A 7,235-nucleotide genomic window follows, 5' to 3' on the forward strand; every position below is an offset into this window, starting at 1 on the left:
GAATAGTAGAGCTGGGATCTGAACAGGCTCTGGAGTCCACACTTGCTCTGAGAGAATTTACGTCTTACAATCCTCCCATTGAAAGTCTACAATCCATGGTTTTTAATACGTTGAGTTGTGAAACCATTGTCACAATTACAGAACATTTTCATCACCCCCAATGAAGTCCCGAACCTCTGCGCTTTCACACACACACACCCCCGCGCAGGCTTCCAGTCCTGAGCAACCATGAACTGGCTTTATCTCTGCAGTGTGTCCTATTTGGACTTGAGCGTGAATGCAGTCATACAACACGTAGATGGTTGTGTCTGACTTCGTCCACTTAGCGTGAAGGTTCATCCACGCTGGAGCCCATGTCAGTGCTTCCTTTCTTTTTATGGCTTAAAAATTGTCTGTGGTGGGCCAGGCACAGTGGCTCATGCCTGTAAACCCAGCACTTTGGGAGGCTAAGGCGGGCGGATCATGGGGTCAGGAGATGGAGATCAGTCTGGTCAACATGGTGAAACCTCGTCTCTACTAAAAATACAAAAGTCAGTCAGGCGTGGTGGCGGGCACCTGTAGTCTCAGCTACTTGGGAGGCTGAGGCAGGAGAATCGCCTGAATCCGGGAGGCAGAGATTGCAGTGAGCCGACATTGCGCTCACTGGTCATGGAGCCTTTCCTGGCATGCCCCCCGCTGACACCTGTGGAAAGGTGTGGGACGGCCCTGGCCCATCCCCTGCTGCCTGAGCCCTCCCCTCCTCTGACCTTCCTCCTTCCATGACCCTGCTGCCAGGGGGGCTTCCCGAAAAAGATCTTGATCCTCAGCAGTGTGGTCAACACAGAGAAATTGGAGCCTCATGCCAGGGCTCACTCCCGGAGATTCCTGGCGCCCATGTGTCTTTTAGGGGTGACTGAAGCGCACTTGGTCCAGACTCACTTGATGAACAGGACGTGGGCCTGCAGCTTCCTGATGGAATGCGCATACAGCTCCCTGCTGAGGAAGTCACCACCCTGCTCCGGCTGCAGAGACAAAAAAATCATGCTGAATTCTCATTACAAGGCACAGGCACTCTCGTGGGCCCAAAACCCATGTCTGTTGGGGCAGCTAAGCCCTGGCACGGGCACCTTAGCCATCCACCCTGGATCCGAGCCCAGGACCCCACCACATCACCGCCTCATCGAAGGCTCTTTAGCCCCTGGTGGCCAGAGACTCCTGCCCTCTCCAAGTCTGTTCTCCCCTCTTCCTGGGCTCCTGGCTACCCAGCCTGACTCCATTTCCCATACTCCTTTGCCACTGGGTATGCCTGTGTCATTAAAGGCAGAGAAGTGATTTGGGCCACTTCTGGGCCTGGATTTTAGGACTGAGGTGTGGCCCTTCCACACCCCTTTCCCAGTCCATAGGCTGCACCTCGCGCTGTCCCCTGCCAGCCTGGGACAGGCTTCTTGCCAGCAGGAAGAAACTTGCTGGGACCACAGTGCAGGATGGGCACTCCATCATGGCCCCTGCCGGCCTCCTCTGCAGCCCTGCCTGCCCTGTCTTGTGACAGTTTCATGTCTGGATGGCGGGGATGTGGCCAGCTCCAGTGAGATGTGCTGTAGGTGTGATACGAAGCTGGATTTGGAAAACTTAGCATGCAAAATAATGCAATGAAGCTTTATGTTGATTACATCTGAAATCACATCGTGGATGTTAAATAAAAAGAACAATTGATAGAGGTTTTTTTTTTTTTGGAGACAGACTTTTGTTCTTGTTGCCCAGGCTAGAGTGCAACGGCACGACCTCAGCTCACCGCAACCTCTGCCTCCCCAGTTCAAACGATTCTGGATTACAGGCTCCCGCCACCACACCTGGCTAATTTTGTATTTTTAGTTGAGATAGAGTTTCACCATGTTGGTCAGGCGGGTCTTGAACTCCCAACCTCTGGTGATCTGCCCGCCTTGGCCTCCCAAAGTACTGGGATTACAGGCGTGAGCCACCGCATCAGGCCTTTTTTTTTTTTGGGGCGGGGTGGGGGGCTTGGTCTCACTCTTGTCGCCCATGCTGTGATAGCGCACACCTGTAGTCCTAGCTACTTGGGAGGCTGAGGTGGGAAGATCACTTGAACCCAGCAGTTTGAGGCTGCGTGAGCCATGATTGAGCCATGGCACTCCAGTCTGGGTGACAGAGGGAGAGCCTGTCTCTAAAATTAAAATAAATAGACTGAACATGGTGGCTCACGCCTGTAATCCCAGCACCTTGGGAGGCCAAGGCAGGCAGATCACCTGAGGTCAGGAGTTCGAGAGTAGCCTGGCCAACATGGTGAAATCCCAACTCTACTAAAAACACAAAAATTAGCCAGGGTTGGTAGTAGGTGCCCGTAATCCCAGCTACTTGGGGGCTGAGGCAGGAGAATTGCTTGAACCTGGGAGGCAAAAGTTGCAGTGAGCTGAGATCGTGCCATTGCTCTCCAGCCTGGCTGACAAGAGCGAGACTCTGTATCAATAAAAATAATAATAATAAAATTAAAGAAAAATAGAACTTTTAAAACATGAAAAAAAAACCGAATCATTACCTCACACCATGCTCAAGAACAAATCCCACACGGATCAAAGACAAACACATTCACATTCCCAGACCACTGGCTGACACCCTGGTCCAAGCCTCATCTCTTGGCCTGGGCCTGGACAGCAGCTCTCAGCGGTCTCCCTGCAGTTAGAGCTTCCCCACCTCTAATGACAGTGTCTCACACGTGTCCAGTGTTCTACCATTTTTGAACAATCACAAAATAGCACAGGCCATGAGTACCTGAAGCGACAGCAGTGTGCGAGGCCACTCAACACACGTGACCTCACCTAGTCTCGACAACAACCCTTCAAAGGCAGGCCCAGGGCGTGGCTCCCCTAGCCAAGCTGCTCAGAAACCAGCTGAATGAATGAAAGCACTTTCTTTCTGCACATGAGACAACCAAGGCTCAGAGAGGGTAAGCACCTTGCCCAAGGTCACACAGCCCCTCAGTGGCAGAGATGGCCAAGTTTCTATTAATACAAGTGCTCCAGTGACACACTTCCAGGCTTCCAGATGGGACGCTGTTTTTTGAGAACTTTGTCATCCTGCCCCTCCCCTCTTCACAGCCTCTATCAGGAATCCCCCGCTCTCAACAGATGCACCGAGCTGACTTCCAGCTTTTCCCTGTGCAGCGGTCAGTGCCTGGAATGTCTCCCTCCTCTCCTCACCTCCACTGACTCTATTTAATGCCACTGAAGTGCACACTTACAAACAGTTAAGTTGACAATTATTATGTATTATGTTACCTATGTAATTTTTTTCTTTTTTTTTGAGATGGAGTCTCACTCTGCCGCCCAGACTGCAGTGCAGTGGTGCGATCTCAGTTCACTGCAACCTCTGCCTCCCATTCAAGTGATTCTCCTGCCTCAGCCTCCTGAGTAGCTGGGATCACAGGCGTGTGCCACCATGCCTGTTTTGTTTTCTTTTTTTTTTTTTTGTATTTTTTAGTAGAGAAGGGGTTTTACTATTTGGCCAAGCTAGTCGCAAATTCCTGACCTTAGGTGATCCACCTGCCTCAGCCTCCCAAAGTGCTGGGATTACAGGTGTGAGCCACTATGCTCGGCATCTAATTTTCAAAAACGACAGAGTTGCTAATAAGCAAACCGTGGCAGGGGGACCCGGAGGCAGCGGTACTCACCCAGGATAGCCTCTGGTCTCTGTTCAGAACCAGACCTGAAGGCGGAAGCACAAAGACAGTGGCGTCAATGCTGTCCATCAGGGTCAGGGGATGCTCTGTGACTTTCCTGGAACCCCCCAGGCCTTTCCAGCCAGGGCTCATTTCTCCCACCTGCCCCTGACGTCCTCAGCTGCCCAGGACTCCCTGTCCTGGGGTCCAGCTGGAGCAGGGGTCGACCACGGCCACCTGGCCACGGACCTGTCAGCCCACATGGGCGCTCACCAGCCATCCTCTGCTCTCTCCCCATCCTGCAACACCCACTCACACCTTCAGGCCTGTCCTGCCAGCTCCTTTCTCCTCCTGGAGTCCGTGGGAGCAGCTCCCGCACCTGCACTGCTTTGCTCAAAAGTCACCTCCTCATGAGGCCCACCCAGACCCTCCTATTCAAAAGAGGAAGTGGAGCTGCAGCCTCTCCAGCAATGCTCGCCGCCCTCCCAACTCCTCCACGAGCCCTCCCCTCCTCATGCACTCTAACCCATCCAGAGAATCTCACAGACAAGCCAACGGGCTCCAGAGGCTCCCAGCAGCCAGAGAGGCGGGGACAGATTCTCCCTCACAGCCCTCGGAAGGAACCAGCCCTGCCGAGGCCTTGACCTTGGACCATGAACTCCGGAACTGTGGGGAAACGTGTCTTGGTGGTTAAAGCTCCGGATTCTGGAGGGATCAGGTTGGATGATGCGGGCCGGGGAGGACAGAATGTGAACTCTCAGGTGCTCTGGGGCTGGCGGGAAGGATTTGGGAGGAGCTGACATCCTCCTGGAGGCACTGGGTGGGGGTCTGGGTACTGTCTTCTTTTAGGTTATTTCCTTCGTTTACAGCGGCTGGGTCCCAAAAGGCCAGAACTGCTGTAGAGGGCTTGTCCGCACACAACGTTCCAGCCAGCTGACCTCTTCCCCAGACCCGGGGTCACCTCCTTCTCAGCCCTCCCTCTTGCCTGTTCCCTCACCCCCCTGACACCCACATAGGGGTTCCTGGTCAGCATCCTGCATTCACTGTTTCCTGTGACCTGGGCCTAATCAGATTCCCCGGCCTCATCACAGATTAGCTCACTTCTGTGCCTGGGGCTCCCTAGGTCAGCCATCTGTGAGGCATGTCCAGGAAGCCTGGGCCCGGGGTCCCTGACCTCCCCTCCCCATGATGGGTTTCCAGAGAGGCGAGATAAAGGTTCAGAGATGATCACAAAGACCCAACAGGTCCCAAACTGGCGACCGAGGCCAAAACAGCCCACAGGTACTGCTCTTTAGACCCTCATATCCATTTCTGGATTCATGACACCTAAAAATCCACAACTCAGCAGATCAACTGCAGAGCTGAGCAACTGGAAATTCTGGCCACATGAGACTAAATTCCCACTTGACTAGCACTGGCCCAGCTGCCTGCCAGGGTGGGCCGGCTCCAGCTCCAAAGTCCCTACGCATCCCATAGCCTCCCTCCCAGCCGGCATGGTGGACTCCACAACACGCCCCCACCTACCCCCAGGTGCCGGAGTTTCTGACCCCTGCATCACTCAGCACTTTATAAAGGGAAGGCACATGCCCACCTCGCCTGATCCGATGAGCGCAAAAAACCCAAGACCTTGTTTGTCACCTGAGCACACAAGGGGAGTTTAAAAGGGAAAGGGCTGTCCCAGGTTCACTCGGCTGGCCGTGTCAGGAAGCCACATTGTTTCGCCCAACTCAGCACATTCTCCGTCCGATGACAGCATCTCCCTCCAGCTGTTCCCTCACCCTGGGAGAGCTGCGTCCCGGACCACCCCTCTGGAGCAGGCCCCGCCACCAGTCTCTTCCAGAGCGTGTGTATTTCCCTCGTTACATCCAGAGAATGTCTAACCGCTCATGTGCCTGTTGACCGGTTTATCATCTGCTTCTCTTCCAAGAATCTAGGCCTCTGCCTGGACTCCTCCTTGCTCAACTCCAGGGGGTGCCCTTTGTGAGCGGCGGCCCCTGGAGTTGTGATGCTGGAGGTCTGGCCCCACTGAGAGGGGGACGGTGGGCTCTTGCTCACTGCAGCCTCACTGAGCGGGGCCTGTAGCGCACCTTAGAAAAGATTTCCTGGGCAGGCACAGTGGCTCACACCCGTAGTCCCAGCTACTGAGGCTGAGGTGGGACGATGTCTGGAGCCCGGGAGGTGGAGGCTGCAGTGAGCCATGATGGTGCCACTGCACTCCAGCCTACGTGACAGTGTGAGACCTTGTCTCAAAAGAAAAAAAAAAAAAAAAAAATGAAAGAAAAAAAATTCCTGAGTAAAAGCGAAGTATAGAAATTGATTTTCCAGAAGCTGCTCTGAAACCAAGACACACCAGCTCTACCTCTCCATTGTGAAAAGCCTCTCCCAAGTCACTCAGCCCCTGGGACGTCCTCACAGCCTGCCCCTGGGGCTGGGCACCCACCCCAGGTCCAGAAGAGCATGGCCGCAACATTCACCAACATTTAGTCCAAGACACCTGACCAAACTCTCCCAGAGTGTGGCTTTCTGGGTTGTGCAGTAACTGCATAGCCTCGCCTGGGTCGCTTGGCAATGCTGTGTCCATTTTTCCTGCTGTAAATGGGATGAGGGTGAGGCAGGAAAGGGATTTGTGAGATGCTGTTTGCAAAGTGCTTAGTATCCTGCCCAGTCTAGGGCAAGTCCTTGACATCCTCAGTAAGAACAGCGACAAATATACAACGGCCTTGGACAGCGGAGTCCCCTACCTGCGGCCACCTTCGTGGTTCCTCTTTGCAGGAGGAGCTCCCCGCACTCCTCACTCATGTGGCTATTGCTCTTCAGTAACCTGGGGGAGACAGAAGGATGCTGGGTGCCTGGAGGCCAATAAAAAGGAGGTCAGATAAAAAGGAGAGGAGGACCAGGGATGGTGGCTTATGCCTGTAATCCCAGCACTTTGGGAGTTTGAGATGGATGGATCACCTGTGGTCAGGAGTTCAAGAGCAGCCTGGCCAACATGGTAAGACCACATCTCTAGTAAAAATGCAAAACTTAGCTGGATGTGGTGGCGTGTGCCTGTAACCTCAACTGCTTGGAAGGCTGAGGCATGAGAATCACTTGAACCCAGGAGGCGGAGGTTGCAGTGAGTTGAGATCGTGCCACTGCACTCTGGCCTGGGGAACAGAGCGAGACTTGGTCTCCAAAAAAACAAAAACAAAAAAAAAAGGAGAGAAGTGCAGTGAAAGGGAGGTCACCCACACAGGGTGCATATGTCCTGTGGTTTTTTTTGTTTTCTTTTTAATGGAGACAGGGTCTGAATCTGTCACCCAGGCTGGGGTACAGTGACATGATCATGGCTCTCTGCAGCCTGAACCTCCTGGGGCTGCACAATCCTCCCAACTAAGGCTGCCGAGTAGCTGGGACCACATGCGTGTGCCACCGTGACCAGCTCATTTTTTTTTTTTTTTTTTTTTTGATACAGGGTCTCGCTATGTTGCCAACGCTGGTCTCTAACTCCTGGGCTCAAGCTGTCTTCCTACCTCAGCTTCCCAGTGTGCTGGGATTACAGGTGTGAGCCACTGTGCCCGGACTGTGTCCCGTGTTTCAATGG

At 53.6% G+C, this 7,235-nt stretch overlaps 1 protein-coding gene across 1 annotated transcript in view; it reads left to right on the top strand.

Moving 5' to 3' along the window:
• RRP7A (ribosomal RNA processing 7 homolog A (S. cerevisiae)) overlaps positions 1–7,235 on the top strand; it is a 156,215-nt gene that overhangs the window by 82,813 nt on the left and 66,167 nt on the right. The window lies entirely within an intron of this gene.

Source organism: Mandrillus leucophaeus, unplaced genomic scaffold (assembly GCF_000951045.1).
Source record: "Mandrillus leucophaeus isolate KB7577 unplaced genomic scaffold, Mleu.le_1.0 Scaffold565, whole genome shotgun sequence".
Lineage (NCBI taxonomy): Eukaryota > Metazoa > Chordata > Mammalia > Primates > Cercopithecidae > Mandrillus > Mandrillus leucophaeus.